Raw genomic sequence first — 21,731 nt, 5'->3', positions numbered from 1 at the left:
AGCCAGGATGGAAAGCCGTCCAACACCAGGAGGCAAGCAGGGACGTATCACCAGCTTTGCCGCTATTCCTGGACAAGTGAAAATGGCGGTGCTGCCAAAGGATTTCTCAGAGGTTGTTCTGACCACCGACCAGCAAACTTGTCTAGAAGAGGCTATACTGGAGGAAGTAGTGGCGATCGGATCGCAACAGAACGATCTACAAAATGTGGGTCAGCTGCGTTTTGCGGGGATACACTTTCGGGTGGGCATGATCCTCATAGATTGTGTATCTCAACAATCGGCGAATTGGTTGGTGGAAATCGCACCTAAGTTTAAAAATTGGCAAGGGCCGGAACTGGTTGCAGTGAAGGAAGAAAACATCCCTAAAGGGGCGGCCATCGCGGTCTTTCTGCCGAGGAGTAAGGGGAAAGACACCACCTACCTGCTGAGCCTTATCCAGGGTCAGAACTTCAATGTAAGGACATCGAGTTGGCGAGTCATCAACTCGAGGGAGGAGGGTCATGGTCAGGTCCTCACAATAGGAATTGACCTCAAATCCAACGAGGCAATACAGAAAGAGGGACATATCCTCTATAATAGATACGGGACAACACCGGTATCAGGTCTAAGGAGAGACCAAGTTAAAGAGGTGGGGAAAATAGAGACAGATCCTCCAGCCTCCACCTCACGGGTTCCTCAGCCGGAGGCAAGCTCCTCGACTGTAAAGGGCGGCACGGAGGGCCAAACTCCAACCGTGGAAGGGTATGTACCCTCGGAGGAAGAACTGTTGTCAGAGGAGGATGGGAAATACCCTGTCCCCTCTACAACAGAGGTATGATGGGTTATAGACTGTGTGATGACTCAAGGAAGGGGGCACAATAGATCTTTAAGGTCGCAGTGATTGACCCCCCCTCTTCTCTACAACGTATAGATTTGTGATTAGTTGGTAAAAGCAAATTAGTAAAAACAATTTAATAATTTTATATCATTACATAGTATATGATTTAACGCCACTGGTTGATGGCGCAATAAGACTTATTTTACTTTTTGACTCGTCTTTTCTCACCGTAGGAAAATCGGCTCGCCGCGAACAAATGCAAACGACTGCTGATAATACAAATAATAATGTCATTCATTGAAAGGATATTCGAAAACATCGTCAAACCCCATGAATGGAAGGAAGAAACAAAGCATGTCTGGAATCGTAAAGCGCCTATCTGGTTACTTAGAGTTTATAATTCGCAACTTATTATACGAAAACGATAGATTGGTGCGATAGTAAATCGACAAAAGTGGCGGGATTTCGTACTAACGCGTATACGCAAGCTGAATTTGAATGTTGAGGCATGGGAAGATTATCGATAAAACTTAGATATCTCGCTGAAGCGCGTTCATATTTTTACTGCTGTTGAGGATTAAAAGGCTTATTACAATGTTAGCCTTAGCCAGCGACGTTCTTAACAATCAGCTTTACTTGTTAGCCGACCATACCAACAGGTATGGTAGGCTATTAAGATCAGCAAAAAAAAGTTTTTTTTAATTTCACTGAAAATGAGTTATTTGGGTCATAAATGACCTAAATACAAAATATTTTCATGGTGTCTGTCTGTCTGTCCGTCTGTAACACGATAACTCAAAAACCGCTAAACCGATTTTAACCAAATTTGGCACAAAAATACTGTGGCACCCGAGAATCTGGCCATTAGTTTTTGGTGGGGGTGGGGGGTTGGTAGGGGGGTATGGAAGGGGGTTAAAAAACTTAAAACATCGTAACTCCAAAATTACAGTAGCTAGCGAAACGCGGTTTTCAATTTAAGATTAGAAATAATATTTGCAACAAAATATGTAATAACATCAAAATCAGTCAAAGTCGCAGTTTTTGAGATATCCCGTGTTCCGTAGTTCGTTTTTGAGAAAATCCGTGTGGAGAACTCCAAACTCCCATCGGACGCGACCCCACGTGGCGGATAAGGGAAATCACCGCGGACCAATATTGGAAAAATTCCTTTACTTTGAAAGTAAAAGAACTGCCTACCAACGTTTTATTAACATATTTTAGTATGGGCGGCTATACGTGCCTCCCGGCGCCAATTTTTTTTTGCTTTACCTACTTGTGCGCAATCTTGTTTTTGATATCAATCGCCAATATCATTCTTTTGCATTGACGATGTGCTCAAAAATGTTCTCTTTACTAATACAGTTGGTCACATCTCTCATTTTTCATTAACAATATGTTCAAATGATTTTAGAGCTAAAAACTGTTGTAAAAGATTACAGTTGGGAGTTAGAACCTTTGGTGTTACACATCAAAATAAAACAATAAATCACCATAATACACCAAAACACTTTTACTTTTACACTGGACGCGCTTTTCGCTAATCCAACTTAACTCGTTAAAAATTCGTTTTTAATCACCTGCTGACGATACTAACATGGTTAGCGAAACGCGCGTCCAGTGTAAAAGTGTTTTGGTGTACTGTGGTGATTTAGTGTTTTATTTTGGTGTTATAAAAGAAAAGATGTACCTTAAATGTCTAAGCTGGAGATCGATACAACAAACACCGTAGCTTAAAAAGATGGCATATGGATATTTATTTCAAAAATAAAATTTTTAGAATAATTTAATTTTAGTGATCAGATTACTTAAAAAACGTTTTTTTTTATTTACAGTTTTTTGAAATACCATGTTCCTACACTGAAAACAAATATAAGTAATTTTACTAAAAAAAATATTGCGTCGTGCGTCTTTTAAATAGGCCTAGGTGAAAATCATTAGGGGCAAGCTGCAATAACACTTATTCTCTTTGTTTTGCTTTGTTGAATACTCTACTAAATTTGCACGGTCTATCGATCCCGGATTTGGCCGCCATATTGGAAAATCCTGTCAAATTATGACATTTTTATGTTTTTTTTTAAATAATTCGGTCTGGGTGCACTTTACGGAAAATTTGCAATAGACCAAAAAGAAAGCTCTACCGAGTAGAGCACTCGGCGCACTTTTTTTTAAGTAAGGCTAATCCACTTTCTTGCCGTTGCAAATGCTCTATTTTTATATCCATATGACATGATATGCTTTATAAGTATGTATTTTCACCGTCTGCTTTTTTATGACGTAGAAGGTTTGACTCATCAATATATTCTTCATCAAACTGTTCATCTGGTTCTTGTTCAATGTCTATGTCTTCGATATTTTCGTTGGTTTGGTTTTCATTAATTGGTTTTCATTAATTGTTCTAATCGAGAACATTGATTTAATGGTTATACTTACTGCACTATGCACTATGCGAGTCTCAGAATAACATCTACTTTTTAAAGCAAGGAAAGGGAAAAGCTGGAAATACCCTCTATTTACCCTCTGCATCAATATTGGACACGGCTGTGAAAGAAAACATTTTGTTTTTACGTGCATTTAGTGGGTGCGACACCACTTCAGCAATTTATAGGCAGGGTAAAATGAAGTTCCTTAAGGTTCTAAGAAATCAGACAAGTTTGAAAACTGCCATTTACTGCTTTAGAGACCCAAATGCAACTCCAGAAAGCATAGCCAACATTGGAATTCAATTTCTTCTTGCACGTTATGGGTCAAAGAGCAACGACACATCACTACATATCTATAGACATCGATTTTTTGCGCAATCTATAACAAAGAGTTTATTTAATCTTGCATACCTTCCTCCAACCGAAGATGCGGCTCGCATGCACTCATTTCGTATATACCTACAAGTCCAAAAATGGTACGGTAACGAAAAAATACCCACTGACTGGGGCTAGAAGTAGTCGTCCAATGGACTTATACCGATTCCTATGCTGCAAGACGCCGCTCCCCAAGAGTTATTGAAGATTATTTCTTGTAAATGCATAAAAGGTTGCAACGCAGCCTGCAGCTGCAGACAATCAGGATTATACTGTTCGGTAGTGTGCGGTTCGTGCCAGGGAAGAGCGTGTTCAAATTCTGAAATAACTCTAGAAGATGAAGGGGACGACGAAGAAATCGATTCTCGATTAGAAGAATTAATGACCAACGAAAATATCGAAGACATAGACAATGAACAAGAACCAGATGAACAGTTTGATGAAGAATATATTGATGAGTCAATTGCTCAACCTTCTACGTAAAAAAAAAGCAGACTATAGATAGGGGAAACCACTTAAAAAAAAGTGCGCCGAGTGCTCTATCGCCAGGTGGTGTGGTAACCAGCACAAGAAAAACACAAATTTGTACTGGGAAATTATTCAAATTTACATAGAATCAGATTCTCATATTAAATAAACCACTAGAAAATATATGCTTTGTATTTGAGCGCCTGTATCTCCTTAACCTGTTCATGCACGAAATAGGTGAATAGGACCTTTTTTGTAGAGAATTTAAATAGCTTCGTCTCTTGCAAATTTTCTGTACAGTGCACCCAGACCGAGTTATTTAAAAAAAAATCATAAAAATGTCATAATTTGACAGGATTTTCCAATATGGCGGCCAAATCCGAAATCGATAGACAGTGCAAATTTAGTAGAGTACTCAACAAAGCAAAACAAAGAGAATATGTGTTATTGCAGCTTGCCCCTAATTATTTCCACCTAAAACTACTTGTCGACTGGTCTATGATTTAGAATTTAGAATAAGTGGGAGGGGGGTTAATCTCTGCGACCTTAGAGATCTATTGTGTCCCCCTTTCTTGAGTTATAACTCATCATACAGTCCCAGGACTTCCTACGGAGACCCGTGTCCCTCACAGTCGAGGAGCTACGACCCAGGCCGGGTAGACGAAACGGTAGCTTGTGTCGCTGTTGTTGGGTTTAGAGGTAGGAGGTAGGCTTCCGACCCTTGGAGGAGGTGGTAGCTTGTATGCCACTTGCGGAGGATGGTCTCACGCAAGTGTCAGCCACCTCTCCTGTAGTTCTCTTTGGGTTTGGCCCCTTGGAACTTTCATTGTTACTGTTCCCAGTGTCGCTAGGGGGTTTCCCCACAGCTTCACCGGTGATGTTTTTATTACTATTATTACCAGATCTCATAGTGTTCCTATGAGTCGCTAGGGACAGTCGGTCCACTTCTACAGAGCCCCGCATGTAGAAGTAAGGATTAAAATACAATGGGGTGCCCCCCGGTGCCCCAAGGTTCATGCTGTCCGTAGCCCCGCCCGGTATCGTTATGTCTTGGTGCAATTCCCTGGCCACGATACTACAGTCAGGGACAAGACGATGAGTGAGATGCTTTTCAGACCAAGCCAAGTGCTAGGGGGGATCCCCCCCCCCCAGTTCGAGGCTTAGATCTCGGCTGGAGAAGAGGGTTTTCATGGAAGCAAAAGTACATCTGGCATGTTCGATTTTCGCAAAAACTTCAGTTTTGGGGTCGCAAGCGTCGTTAACGAGGGCTCCTAGACACTTTATGGACGATACTTGTTCTACCACCTTGTTGTTAATTCTGAGGACAGTCTTTCCCGGTGTTTTGGAAAATACAACAAGTTTAGTTTTGTTAACATTGATGTGTAATACGTACTGCATGCTATGTTCAACGATGCAGGCCATCATGTTCTGAAGGTGTAGAATATTGCCAGCCAGTACGACCGTATCATCTGCGAAGCGAATATTATTGATCAGGGTACCATTGATTTTGATACCATCCTCAACGCTCTCTAGTGCCTCACGGAATACCGCCTCGGAATAGATATTGAAAAGGAGTGGGGATAATACACACCCTTGCCTGACGTCCTTCCTAATTGCTACTTCATGAGATGTTCCGCCATTCGCCCTGATCTCTGTAGTCTGGTTCCAGTATAACTTGGTGATAATGCTTACCCCCTCATCCACCCCGGTGGTTCTAAGAATCTCGGCAAGTTTTTGATGCGAAACACAGTCCAAGGCCTTTCCAAAAGCAGGCAGATATATCGACGTTCATGTCCCTGCAGCGCTGTGTAATGACGTTTAGTGTAAAAAGAGCCACGCGCGTGCCAACTCCAATCCTAAATCCAAACTGTGTATCGCCAACCTGCCCTTCGCATCTGTTGTATATACGGGTAAGAATTATGCGGTGGAATACTTTGATAACATGCGACATCAGGCTGATTAACCGGTGGTCATCACATTGAGAAGCGTTTGGTTTTTTAGGTAATGGGATAAAAGTGGATTTTAGTCAATCAGTGGGTATCTTTCCGGCTTTGTATATCGAATTAAACAATTCTGTAAGAATCTTAAGGCCCCTGTCATTTTCAACGGCGATTAGCTTTAGGGTTTCCGCGTGGATTTGGTCTAGTCCTACTGCCTTGTTTTTCTTCTGAAGCTCTATATCACGTATCTGTTGTAATTCGTACTTTATTCCTGCTAAGCATTAGCAGTTCTTTTGCGGTTTTAGCGCTAAGTCCTTGGATAAAGGCCTTGTTATGCCTGTGCCCCTGTCTGTTTCTCCAGTGGATATTCTGCTTTTCCCTGATCCAGAGTTCTAGTGTACTACGGGCCATACATTTGATACAAGATAGGATACCGTTGATCCTTGCCTAGCTAGCTCATCAGACAGAATAATTTAATTCTGTTCCTTCGTGCCAAAGCCTCCCAGTTCACCTGACTTAGTACATATTATGATTGAATGTCATAAAGTAAAAACATGCACAGATAATAATTAGTAAAAGTATTTTATCAAACTAGGAATTTATAAAATACTAAAAAAATGTATCTAAGTACTAGATGAAATAAAAAAAGTATTTCAAATATAAGATGAAAATACGTCATCTCAATGCATTTCAAATACTTGTATCTAAATAAGTCACATTTGTGTTAACTACACTGTCCCTTTTGTCCTATTAGATTTAATCGAACATCAAAACATATACTGTTACCATTATTAAACAGAAATAGCTCACCAGGAGTTAACCATTTTTCACCGTACTTTTTCCGTCCATTGTCATCGCATCCCGACCTTACCCAACGAAAAAACGCTTGTAGCAGCCGTCCCATACGTCGTCCAATGGGAACGGTCGGCCCTGCCTGCCATCTGCCGTTCGGAAAAGGCAATAAATTTGGGCCAGCTCCCCGAGCGGCAGAAACACGAGCACTCGCCAAGTGCCGGGCAAAGGAAAAAAGTTTTCAGTAACAACGTTGATGGGCCTCTATCATTAACCGTCTATCTGTATCTATATCGCAGGTGCGTGCATCACTGGTAAGTGAACTTGAAATGGTCACTTCCAGCAGGGTAAATTCGAATAAATATATATTTAAATGTGTAATTTTAGGCAAAGGTTTCTCTTTTTTTAAAAACGTATAGTCAGTTGCAGAGGTCAGAACAATATATTAAACTTTTTAAATAGTAATAACTTTGATAGATTATTGTTAAGTGATTTTTGAAAAAAAAATTATTAACTGGGAAGCGTATTAATTCCTAGTCAGGGTCTTAAATATTTGGGATATCCACTCCATGCCACACGAAGTGTCTGTTTCGTTACCTAAGAGAAAACCATTCAAATTAAAAGAAATGTTATTAAGCTTTACTACAGGTAGAAAAGTTAAAAATTAGAGATTTTGCGAGGCACTTTATACAGGGTGATTCACATTTTACTAGACTAACTGCAGGTATAATATCGATAGAAGTAACCGAAATAATGATAGTTTGTAGTATAAACTAGTAGTGGGAACTATCGAATGAATACTATCGAAACATTCGATAGTTGCAATTCATTCGAATAATTCGATAGCTAGTAAGAAAACATTCGTTGAAAACTATTCGAATAAAAATTATCGAATAGATGCGTCATCTGCCTTGAAATATTTTATTCTAGTAATTTGGCAGCAAAAACCATTCATTTATAAAATTCATTCATTTATGAAATTCATTTATTTGTTAGGATCGATTATAATAAAATATTAACTGGATTTTAGTTGTCGCCCGGCGACGTAGGTTTCTTACCGAGAAACCCGACAGCGGTCGGTGGCAATGCTATGAAAGAAGCTGGCATCTTTGATTTTTTGCGGAGTCAAATAAAGATGAGGACACATTATTTTTTTTTATTGAGGTGCTAGTATTTACACAGAAAATACATTATAAAGGGCGCTGTTGCCATATATTGGTATTAGTTGATATTAGCAAAGAATATTATTGTTTGGCTTTAGTTAGTTAGGGATAGTATGTCTATATATTTTGCATTCTTTTTATTAATATTCTGTTGTTACACTGCAATAATACTTGTTATTTTGGATGTAGGAAAATGATTTTTAATGTTTTTAAGCAAAGACTGGTTTAATAAATAATAATAACAGTAATAATTTGTTATACCTATTAACAACAAAATTTAAAATCATTTAATATAAACATTTTTTAAGTAGTAGCAAAATATAAACAACAAATTAGATGTCAAAATTATTTATATTAGATCCTATTTAAAAATAATATAGTCTCTAAATTTTTTGTGTGGCAACGTTGGTTTATAAATAATAATAATTACAGAACTAATTTGTTATATTAACAACAAATTTTAAAATCATGAAATATCAACATTTATTAATTTTCTAAGCATGCAGTGTAATGGAAGGAAAATATAAATAAAAAATTAGAAATCAAAATTATTTATATTAGGTGCTTTATATTACTATTTAAAAATAATATATTTACTTTTACTGGCATTTACTTTAAAAAATAAATGAAATATTTCTTCGCAAAAAACTACATGTAAGAGAATTAGCATAAACAAAATACAAACATCGTTAACTTTTTTTTTAATTGGCACGTGTAAAACTTTCAATTTAATTTTCTCACCCCATAGTTTGAGTTCGATAATCATTTACTTAACCACATTACTTAAATATGATTATTAAGTTCAACTAATTCATATTATTAAAAATTAAAACATCTAAAATACAAATATGTATTTTTAAAATTAATTGTAAGTTCATCTCATCTCTCTTAAAAATTGCTACTTCTCAAAATTACCCAATAAAAAATAGACCATATACCATATAAAATTAAATAATTGAAAGATCGGGCTACGGAAAATCACACAAATTTTCGGAAAATTTTGACCACCTCCACACGCACACAATCGTCAATTAAAAACTACTATTTTAGTATTTTAAATATTTTAATAAACGCCAAAAAATAGCACACTATTTATACGTCGTAGTTATAAAAATTTGGAAGAACTAATAATGCACTGACGCACACAAAAAATCAAACGAATACTAAATTCTAAATTTCATTTATCAAAAGCATTCGATAGTCGTGGCTCAACGATAACCATTTAGTCGCACGGCGAGGTTGTCACATATGCTTTAGTATACAAATGAATGAATGATTTTATTCGAATAAAACCATTCGATAGTTGAAATCATTCATTCAGTAACCATTCGATAGTGTAATTCATTCGATAGTTCCCATCGCTAGTATAAACCATACTCCAAAAACGCTTCCGCTTGGAGTAAAATGGCGCTAAAATTTAAATTATTTTTCGGTTTTTATTTTATGACTCGTAAGCCAGAGGATCTAAATACGCAAGTGTTTGGTTAAATACTAAGGGCAACGTGGCAATTAATTGCTACACAGGGTGTTGTTTTTGTGAGTGTCAACTGCACGGAACCTTGTCGAACTTTTTTGTCGCACGCCACTGGATAAATTTGTATTTTTTTCTGATACCTTCCGTCTTTTTACTAACTTTTTTTTGTTCTTAAATTTTTTTGATATGTTGCTTAGTTTTCGAGATATTCCACAAAATTCCGGACATAGCTCAGCTGCGTTCGAAAAATGTTACTTAATTAGCAGCATGCCATATGAAAAGTAATTCAAATTTTAGCGCCGTTTTACTCCAAGCGGAATCGTTTTTGGAGTATGGTTTATAATACAAACCATCATTATTTCGGTTAGTTCTATCGATACCTGAAGTTATTCTAGTAAAATCTGAATCACCCTGTATAAGCTCTTTTTTGGTTTGCCAGCAGTCCGTTATACCGTACGATCGGAAAACAAAATGGCGTCCAGTTGGCTGGAAAATGACGATCGACGACATTTCCCATATAAATTTGCATATAAAATGACAGCGATTTTCATTTCATAGCCATCGCTGACGCCGTTTTTTTTTCGATCATACGGTAGTGATCTATAGCCATCACTGCTTTAGTTAAAATTTAACGAAAGAATAAATAAAATTGGGAGAGTCAAAAGTTTTGACCCAGTTAGTTGTTATTTGACAAGCAGACGACAAAATCACAGTCTTGCCCATATATGTCTCGCCCATATACCGGGTTTGTCTCAAAAGTGGCTCACTCTTATAACTTTTTTACTTTTTCAGTTAAAAAACGAGATTTGATATGTTAGTATATGACATAAATCAGAACTGATTCATTGTGAGTTTCAATCACTTCCTCTTTCACCGGAAATTACTACTATTTTTAAATGGTACCCTCGGTATGTTTTTACCGAAGTTTTTACTTTATTTGATAGAAAATGACATTCTGAATATAATGACCTATCATATGTCAACTTTTGACATTTTCGCTTAAAACAAAATTATATTTTAAATTTCAATCTAGAGTGCCATGCCTGCTTTAAAAACACTAATTTTTAATCAAGGAGCCTTGAAAAAATAGATTTGATCGTCTAATGTTTTTAGTGTCTTGTCCTGGTCGCCCGGTTAAAAGATGCCCAAATCGTATTTTTAATTATATCTCAATTTTTTCAAATAGAACGAGCGTGGCTCATTAGCATATTCGGAAAAAGCATTTTTTACGAATAATTTGGTACCACACACTTATTGGTATTTCGAGTCAAATTGTCGTTATGAATCGCATGTTGCAATTTCAAATAAACCATATTCGAAAATTTCAAAAGTTGACATATGATAGGTCATTGTATTTAGAGTGTCGTTTTCATAGACTTAAAATAAAATATAGACTACACTATTTACATCTCAACGCGGACAAACAACCTTTTTTGTACACATGTTTACTTCTGGGTACAGTCGACCGAGCCTTCCTCATCCAGCCTATGTTGTCACGTCTTTAATATTATCAATATTTTTTTTCTTGTTATACACATATATTGAGATATTAATACTACAGTTTAATAAAGTAGGTTTTAATATTCCATAGATGTATTAAATAGTCCTTATACTACTAAATTATAAGTCGGATACTGTTTAATAAGGATAAGTTCTTTACAATATGACAACACCGATTAGAGGCGAGGGAGCCTATTCATTCATTTATTACCTTGTAGTACGTGTCGCACGTGTGCGGTAAAGCTTTGTTGTCGCTATCTCCCCGGCTGTATTAACGCATTTTCTTAGCTTGTAGTCCTTAAGTGTTTATTTTATTGATTTTTTCTGTTCAAAAACTATAAAATATGGTTCGCCAGTGCCAAATTTGCAAGAAATTTGACTTAAATAATCCATTTAAGTCTTGAAACGACTTTTGACCGGTAGGCAACTCTCAATTTACCCATTGGCAGTCAGTGGCGTTGTTGTAGAAAGGCGCTTATTTAGATAATATTTTAGTAAAATGTAAAATCTGAATTTTTTCTTTTACATTACATTATTTACTTACATTGTAACAAAATCATAATTATAACCCTATTAATAATTAATAATGTTTTTATTAAAAATATATTCCGGTTTATTCTAAAATTATCTTCAGAATCTAAAATAACATGTGAATTTTAAAATGATATTACATTATGAAACAATATTTTTTAATATACCGGGTCGTCTCAAAAGTGGCTCAACCCTATAACTTTTTTTATTTTTTCAGATAAAAAAACAGATTTGTATGTTAGTGGGTATATGACATAAATTAGGATTTATTGACGTATTCAATTGTTTTTGGTCTCTTCCTGTTTTACCGAAATGATTACATCTTTTTATTTTTAAAGGCACCCTCGGTATATTGCTACTTTATTCGATAAAAAATGACACTCTGAATAGAATGACATATCATATGTCAACTTTTGACATTGTCGCTTAAAAACATATCCTATTTTAAATTTCAATCCAGTTTTTTCAATCCACTAAGTTTTAATCAAGGAGCCTTGGAAAAATAGTTTGATCGTCTAATAGGTTTCGTGTCTCTTGTCTAGGCCGGTTAAAAGATGTACAAATCGTATTTTTAATCAACATATGTCAATTTTTTCAAATGGAACAAGGGTGACTCATTAGCATATTTGGAAAAAGCATTTTTTTATGAATATATTGATACCACACACTTGGTATTTCGAGTCAAATTGTCGTTATGAACCACGTGTTACAATTACAATTAAACCATATGCGAAAATGTCAAAAGTTGACATATGGTATGTCATTCTATTCAGAGTGTCATTTTCTATCGAATAAAGTAGAAATATACCGAGGGTGCCGTTTAAAAATTAGAAGTTATAGTCATTTCCGGTGAAACAGGAAGTGACCAAAAACAATTGAATGCGTCAATCAATCCTAATTTATTTCATATACTAACATACTAAATCTTGTTTTTTTATTTGAAAATATAAAAAAATTATGGGGATGAGCCACTTTTGAGACGCACCCGGTATAATAAAGACAGTACCGAGTTAAATAAATGTAGTTTTTATTTTATCCACTTCCTATCACCTTCCTTGCTTTAATGGAACAGATATTATGTTTTCTCTAATTTACATAATAAGACATCACTTAGCCAGAAAAAAAATTACAACAATCATATTTTTTTTTTCTCTCCCTGTCGCCGATTCTATTATATTTGTGGAATAGATCCTGTTTTGATTAATATTAGGGATTGTAAATGTTTGACTAAAATTAATAATTTATTATTAATTTCAAAAATTACCTAATTTCGATTATAAAATTTCTTCTATAACGTGTATTTTATTATTTTTATCCTTTTTGGACTCTAAATTGTTTTTTCTAAACTTTTATTTAAAAAACCTGTCCTAAATCTTAATAAAATATAAAAAAGTTTAAATACGATATATTTTTAATTTAATTATAGCTTCATTAAAATAAAAAAATTACCCGGCTATGATACGGAGAGTTCAGGTGTACTTGAGAAACGAAAGACAGTGTTGTGTTTCTCGGCAGAGTCGTCAGGGAACGAACGTTACGACAGAGACAACCTATCTATCGCTCGTGTCGCACTCGTTATAACCTAAAACAATAACACAACAATAACAAGACAGTGTCTGACCGCATGTTCCAGCTATTTATGAATGAGATGCTCAGTCTATATTTTATTTTAAGTCTATGGTCGTTTTCTATCGAATAAAGTAACAAAATACCGATGGTGCCATTTAAAAATCGAAAGTTGTAGTCATTTCTGGTGAAACAAAAAGCTATCGAAAACAATTAATTGAATACGTCAGCCAATCCTAATTTATGTCATATACTGACATACCGAATCTCGATGTTTTTATCTGAGAAAATAAAAATGTTATAGGGGTGAGCCACTATTGAGACGCACCCGGTATAGTCTGTCCAACGACAAAATAATTTACTTACCCTGACCCAACCAACCCAACCCCGACAGTGATAGCTGTCTGTCATCTTAATTTCAAAGTAGTTTATTTTTTATTTTACAAAGAAATATAGTTGGTACAATTATTGGTGGCTCGGTTACAATTATGGAGGGGCATAGTTACAGTACAGTGGTATGACAAATGATTATTTCAAAATATAATGAAAAAAAAATGTATAAAACTAAAAAAAAAATAAAAAATATATTACAGAAGAATAAATAAAACACAACATAAGTAAAATAAAATATTTTATTAGTAACAATTTCAATAATTAACAACTACTTACTTAATTTTATACCTTAAAAGTTGGTTAATTAACTGTAATCTTAATTTTTTAAACTAGTACATTTTGACCTTATCTCTCTACAGTACTAAAAGGTTATATTACTTATCTATCGTGTGATGTCGTTATTTTACAGCTACTTCAGTTTTTAGTGCCATATACAAGATGTATACAAACTTTATTAGTGGTAGTGGCTAAAACTTTCTGGGTCTACACTTACTTTTCCCCCGTTTTTTAAAAAAGACAAATCACACGTAATAACACTAACCAAAATGCAAAAGCAATTCGCAAATATACAGGGTGCTACAAATTCGAGGTACGAGCATTGGTATCTCGGAAACCGTAATAGATACGAAGATGGTTAAATTGAGGCAAAGTTGCTCCTTGGCAAGTTCACCAAGATGCCATAAAAAAAGTTTTAAAAATTTCGAGGATTGCTGAGTTTTTTGGAAAAAACTGATTTTTTTGAAAATCAATTTTATTTTTTCCTGTCGTTAATTTTTAGAAAATCAAAAAACTAATTGCACATTCTCATAACCACTTTATTAGGGCTATCTGATGGTATTTTTAGATTTTCAAATTAGCTTATAATTTGTGAGATACAGAGGCCAACTTAATTTTTTTAAATACGGACCTGCATTTTATATTTGAAGTTTTGAAAGACTTCGGTCTGCTGAGTACAATGATATGCCACACTTGATACTTTTTTTTGTTTTGGATACCTTAACAATAAAAAAACTATTTAATTGTTATTTAAAATAACTTTAACTCCGACTCTGTTTTTTTAATTTATTTAATCTGATTATATTCAGCACAACAATATTGATCAGCGTTAATTAACATTGAATAAGGAAAAACACACACACGTCTTGAAAGATTCAAATAATTAATATCTATATTTTTTATTATTATATATATTATTATATATATTATTATATATATTATTATTTATATAATTATATCTATTATTTTTAACTTTTTTTTATTGTTAATTTGAAATCCCAGTGTACGATCTAATAATATGCGTAATATTAATCTTAGTTATTATAAATAAATCAACTTCTACAAACTAGTTTGTAATGCTCTGCATGTTCGAAAGGGTTCACCATATTACTCCATAATGCACAAATTTATTTTTCGTTCAATCTTTTTTGTAGCTCTTTGAACAGATCTTCTTATACTTCCGAATGCATTTTGTACTTTTTAATTGTTTTTATTACTCGTTAATTGTTTTTGTACTCTTAATGTTGAAATGTATTTGGTTTTTTCAAATCAAATGTGTGTTTTTTCAGTCAAATGTCCAAAATAATTTTTATTGGTTTTCCTTATTCAATGTAATTAGCGCTGATCAATATTGTTGTGCTGAATATAATCAGATTAAATAAATTAAAAAAACAGAGTCGGATTTGAAATTATTTTAAATAACAATTAAATATTTTTTTTATTGTTTTACCTAAAACAGAAAAAAAGTATCAAGTGTGGCATATCATTGTACTCCGTATTTAAAAAAAAATAATTTGGCCTATGCATCTTACAAATTATAAGCTAATTTGAAAATCTAAAAATCCCATCAGATAGCCCTAATAAAGTGGCTATGAGAATGTGTAATTAGTTTTTTGACTTAACTACCGAAGTACCGAACTATCGAACTACCGAACTACCCAACTACTGAACCAACGAACTATAGTATTTATTGCTCTCCTGATATTTTCCTTTTTTTATAGTATCTGTATAAATATATAAGCTAAAAGAGTAACAAAGATTCATACTTCCATGTACATACAAACTTTCGCGTTTATAATATAAGTAAAAATTTTCCAGCATGCTCGTTTTTGGCATAATTTGACACAAATGATAACCTTTAATTTGACAAGAGTCTGGCAAGTTTTAAAAATCTTAAGTCGAGTTCATACGCATCTGCGTCCGTGCGCCGTCCATCGTTCCGTTACTCCTATCATATTGAAATATGATCTGTCGTTTTTGAAATAAAGCAATAAAAACAACAAGAGATGACGCATCCTAACTATGTATCTACAGTATAAAAAATAAAAAAAATAAGAATGTGATCAATAAAAATCTTGTTTTGCAGTTTAGTATTTAGGAATAGCGATGATGCGTTAAAAATTATGTTCGGTTCCAAATGAGACGCGTCGTGTTGTCTCGATCGGCCTTAACGAACATAATGTAAGGAGCATTAAATTATTCTCGATTGGGCTTAATGCGTTTTAGGCCCAATCGAGAATAATTTATGTTCTCTGCTCTGGCGCGGCAATAAATTTTTACTATTACATGAAATACTGTTAAACGACAGTAATAAGTCTACATTTTAGTTCACAGTACATAGAGGAGTATTAATTATACGATCAAACGAACTTACCTGAAGTGAAGTTCAATCGTAATTATATGAGGCGTCCAGTCCGAATGTATTATCTTGATTTTTCTATACGTAGTACCGTCCCTGCGTGCACAATTTTAAAGCTATAAGCTAAATTCCCTCCTGCTACCAGTCTAGGTGGCCGCGCCGGCCCTGGCGCGGCGGTCGGTATTCATTTTTCAAAGATTTATTCATGGGGCGACCATGGGGCAAAACGGGAGGGGTGGGAAGATAATACATTCGGACTGGACGCCTCATATAATTACGATCGAACTTCACTTCAGGTAAGTTCGTTTGATCGTATAATTATATTCGCGTCCAGTCCGAATGTATTATCTTGATTTTTCTATACGTAGATGTTTAAAGAACTGATGGTTGCAAATTAATGAATGTGGTGCAGAAAGCATTTTTTTTTTTGAGACAAAAATAGCTGAAATTATAAATATGTTTATTGAATGCAACCAAGATGAAACCAATTTAACGGCCATCAATACATGGATTTATTAAATTCTGACAATTTAACCTATACATATATGCATACTAAGCAGAGACAGAAACCCATAAGATGGCACTTCCATAAAGGATTCTGCCAAAATTGTTCAATTATACTTTATAAACCAGTTAACTCATCGTGTCGATAGAAATCCCTGTCTCAATGTAGAACTGCGTGGATAACTCGACTATAGTGAGGTTTAACCGATATATATTTTTTTTAAGGTGTTTATAACCCATTGCTTAATATTTAAAAGGCCTTACTTTTTAAGCCTTTAGTAAGAAATTAAGATTCTCAATAATTTATTTTCCAAAATGCTTTAATTACGTCGATGAATTAAACCAGAGTCATATATTAGGTTTCGATCCATACATTGGTATGGATATTGTGGACATTGATATAAAGTAGACACAGATATTGATCTGTGTCAATTTTATACCAGAAGTTTTATTATTATTTGTATTATTTTTTTTTTGTTGATAATTTTCAGTAACTATGATATGCATATATAATTATATACTGACTAAAAACAAACTGACATCTGTCTCTGATATCTAAGGTTAAACGTGAAACCAATATATGATTTATTATTTTTCATAGCAGTTCACGGCAAGAATTATATAATCTATTTATATACGTAAAACTGCAAGAAAAACTATTTCTACTTTATGATTTAATTGATATGTCTATTCTTTCCGAAATTTCTAGATAAGAAAGTAGAACTGTTAGGGAACATTTATGGTAAAATTTTAATGCAGTAAACCTTAGACACATCATATCTTACAAAAACCTCTTTCAACGAGAAACCATCCAGATATATTTAAGAAAAAATTCAAAGTCTGCGAAAATTTACATTAATGTTATTATAATCATCTCTTTCGAAAGTGTATTGTAGAGGAGAAAATATATATTATATACTGTAAGCTGTAAGAAAAAACTAACTTTTTGTTTCGATAATTTGCACAAAGTCTGTCACTTTGTCAAAATGTATAAAGTATTGGCCAAAAACACAACACTGCTTTTATAGACCGAAATGGGTAAATATAAACTCTAAATGTAGATGGTGAGTATTCCAACATATGAAAGTCAAAGATTTACATAAACAAATTAGCATTTAACAGCCGTTATCATAAGGACCTCCTTTTGAAATGAGACACAGTTACGTGTTCTTAAGATTTAGAATAAAACTTACATTTCCATTAGAATAGCTTTAGCCAAAATAGAGAAATTTCTTTAGCCAAAAATAGAGAAAAATAGGAGACGTTTTTTTTTTCTTTTTATATATATACACACACACTACATATTAGCTATGAAAATCTAGGATATTAGCTATTTTATTATTATCTACATATTTGAGTTATTATATTATTAGCTGGTCAGCTAAGTTGATTACTTTTAATGACTTGGAGGTCAACGTTAAGTTGGTTGTCGCCTATTTTATGGTAGGAGGCTGGCAAGGCAGCAAACTGGAGGGTACCTAATGAATTGGCCGCTCGTGCCTCATGTTTCACCCCCCTTCTTTTTCAAAGAAGGAAGGTAAAGACATATTCGAATATCTGTCACAAATATCTGGATACATTCCGTTGTTTGTATCTTTCCTCTAAGCAAGGTTCAAACGTAAATTTATCCAGAGGTCCTTCTTCCTCATGATTTTCATTTGAAAATCCTTCAGAGGGAAAAATAGTTGATACCTTTCGTACAAGATACCGTCAACCACATTAGGACTATGCGTCCGGTATCTATAACAACCGTCCATATTTGTTCCATGATATATTTATGAATATTTTTCTCTTCCTTTAAAAGATTATTAAGTCTACGACAACTATTGTTAAATTTTATAACCCAGATATTTTTTTTTTTTTTAAGAGTTTGATTTCGAAAATATGCTGGACTTCATCTTAACAATTATGACACAGGAGAGGATAGGCGACATGCCATGACTCCTTGATAAATTAGGGAGCTAAAATATTTTCTCAGATATAAAAGTTGGACCTTGTTCTGTGCTGAAGCCAGATCATTGGCTAAGACTGAATTCGTCTCCCGAAGAAGAATGTATCATCATCGAAGAGTCGAATGTTCTGTAGTCTCTTTGGATTGCCCTTCCCCCAACAAACTGCACAAATCGCTAGATTTGGTTATTTTCCTCTTCCTAGTTGCTGACCTTGTGTTCGATCTGTTATGAGATAGTGACACTTAAATAACGACTGTCCTGCTTTTTGAACGTACAGCCTTATAAATATAATGTGTGGGGGAGTTTTCCTGTTGAAATATATCGTTTTTTTTTTGAGGGTCTAAAATTTTTAGATTTATCACTTGAAATTCTTTTGTGAAATCTACTTCTACGATAACGAGACCGAGAACGTCATTTATAAAGGAATCCCTTTCACACGGAGAAGGGCATTCACTAAAATTAAAAAATTTTGTATCATTGAGACAACAACACTTCGGTTATTATAATATTATCTCGATAGCGAGCTCTGGAATATCTTAAAAAAGGAATCCCTCTCACACGGAGTAGAGGATTATCTAAAAGTACTAACCTTTGTCTCGCTATGAAAAGAACACTGGGAGAAGAACAGTCCGTGTTTATACAATATTCCTCATCCCTTTGTTTTCTCCTTTCCTCTAATCCCCACATTTCGGGATGTACTTCTATTTATTTCCATCCAATATTCGTCTAAAAATAAATATTCTAAAAGACTTACATGTAATACGTGTAATTAATTTTTCGATAAGGCTATCGATAACGTATAAAAGAAATCCCTCCCACACGGAGATGGGCATTCTCTAAAAGTACGAAATTTTGTCTCACTGGGAGATACAAATATTTGGCACCTAAATATATAAATAATATTCCCTTGAGAGTGAGATCTAAAATCTCATAAAAAAAGAAATCCATTCCAGAGATAGGCATTTTCTAAAAGTACAAAATTTTGTTTCATACCTTATTTCATTGCTGGGAGATAAAACACTTCGGCATTTATAGTACTCTGTTGATTGCGAGATCTAGAATCTCATATAATAGGAATCCCTCTCACGAAGAGAAGGGCATTCTCTGTAAGTACGAAACTTTGTCTCACGGAGAGGACAACAGTTCGATATATATATGTTATTCTCATTTTTTCTTTTTGTCTAATTCCATTGTTTCCTCCTTGCCTCTAATTTCCATATTTCGAAATTTGCTTTTACTTTAATTATTTCCATTCATTATTTAATTTCCTAAAAATAAGTATTATAAGATACTCACCGGTAATACGTGTAATTAATATCTCGATAGGGGATATCAACAATGACTTATAAAAGGAATCCCTCACACGGAGACGGCCATTCTCGAAAAATGAGAAATTTGACTCCCTGGGTGATACAACACTTCGGCACAACTTCGGTATTTATAATATTCTCTTGATAGAGAGATTTAGAACCTCATACAATAGGAATCCCCCTCACGAGGAGAAGGGCATTCTCTATAAATAGGAAACTTTGCGTCACTGGGAAAACAACAGTTCGATATTTATAATATTATTTGATAGCCAGATTTCTAACCTCATATAATAGGAATCCCTTTCACGAGGAGAAGGGCATTCTCTAAATAGGAAACTTTGTCTCACTGGGAGCACAACAGTTCGATATATACGATATTCTTATTGCTTTCTCCATTTGTCTACTTCCATTGTCTCCTCCTTGCCTCTAATTTCTACATTTAGAGATTTGCTTCCACTTCAATTATTTCCCTCCATTATTTAATTACCTGAAAATAAATATTATAAGATACTTACCTGTGATACCTGTAATTTATCTCTCGATAGTGGGATATCAATATTGACTTATAAAAGGAATCTCTCTCATATGGCCATCCTCTAAAAGTACGAAATTTGACTCACTCGGAGATGCAACACTTTGGCATTTATAATATTCTCTTGACTGCGAGATATAGAACCTTATATAAATGAGAATTCCTCTTACAAGGAGAAGGACATTCTTTACACGTACGAACTTTGTCTCACTGAGAGTACAACAGTCCGATATATATAATATTCTTATTGTTTTCTTCTTTTATCTAATTCTAATATTCCGTTATTTACGTCCACTTCGTTTTTCTCTAAAAATAAATATTATACAATACTTACATATTGTTCCTTGTGTTCTACCTAGCTGTAGAACACCGTATATTACATAGTAATATCCAAAATGAGTAGAGAATAAACAAAATGGCTTCATCGATCTACGACGAAGAAATCGGAGAGCTACGATCCGCACTGCACCGTGCACGAAAGACGAATGAATACCGACCGCCGCGCCAGGGCCGGCGCGGCCACCTAGACTGGTAGCGGGAGGGAATTTAGCTTATAGCTTTAAAATTGTGCACGCAGGGACGGTTATAGAAAAATCAAGATAATACATTCGGACTGGACGCGAATATAATTTAATATTATGGAAAAAATTGAGCACAATTATAAAATTGTAACTTTGATTTACATTTTCATTTTAAATAAGCTGTACAGGGTGTCGTTTATAAACATATAGAGATACAAAGATGCGGTTGTCACATTACTGTGCTACTTTTTTATCCGAACATCAAAAAAGATCAAAAAATGTGATATTCTATGGACTCACTGTGAGTCCCGATGTTTCAGACCGCCAAAACGTAATAAGTATTACCAAATCCATTACACCAGATGTAAGAGTTGAAGAATGAACTACAGCCCGACTAGGAAATGGTCAAAATGGAAAACTGGCACCTCTTCGTGTGGGACTATCCTCAACGGATCATGTTCTAACCTTGCTGAGATGTAAAAAGGATTTAAGGAATAAAAGCGTTGTTATTACTACAGATCAGACGGAAATGCAGAGAGAATATTATCAAAAAATTCGTACAGAATTGTTAGCAAGGAAACAAAATGGCGAGCAAAATATTTTTATTAAATATATTAATGGTGTACCAAAGATTGAGAAGTCAAAAACTTGAGATTGAGCTTGGTCATATAAATATTAGATCTCTACTTTCAAATTTCAACGAGTTTCGTAATTTTGCTATAGACTCAAACTTTGATATATTGGCTGTTACGGAAACCTGGTTAAATGAAGATTATCCGGAAAATCTTGTTTCTCTTGACGGCTACAACTTGAGTAGACTGGATCGACCATAGACTTA

General features: G+C 34.4%; 1 long non-coding RNA gene across 1 annotated transcript; it reads right to left on the bottom strand.

The window, feature by feature from the left end:
- Positions 1–18,854: 18,854 nt before the first annotated feature.
- Positions 18,855–20,949, bottom strand: LOC115883505. The gene is made up of 2 exons (XR_004050390.1): positions 19,524–20,949; positions 18,855–19,256 (listed from the first exon to the last, which is right to left on the bottom strand). It is a non-coding gene; the product is annotated as an uncharacterized LOC115883505 (long non-coding RNA).
- Positions 20,950–21,731: the final 782 nt, after the last annotated feature.

The sequence above is a fragment of the Sitophilus oryzae genome, unplaced genomic scaffold (assembly GCF_002938485.1).
Source record: "Sitophilus oryzae breed Bouriz unplaced genomic scaffold, Soryzae_2.0 scaffold_1931_pilon_pilon, whole genome shotgun sequence".
NCBI classification, from domain to species: domain Eukaryota; kingdom Metazoa; phylum Arthropoda; class Insecta; order Coleoptera; family Curculionidae; genus Sitophilus; species Sitophilus oryzae.
Note: the sequence above shows the minus strand (reverse complement) of the source record. Positions and strands in the feature narration are given on the sequence as shown.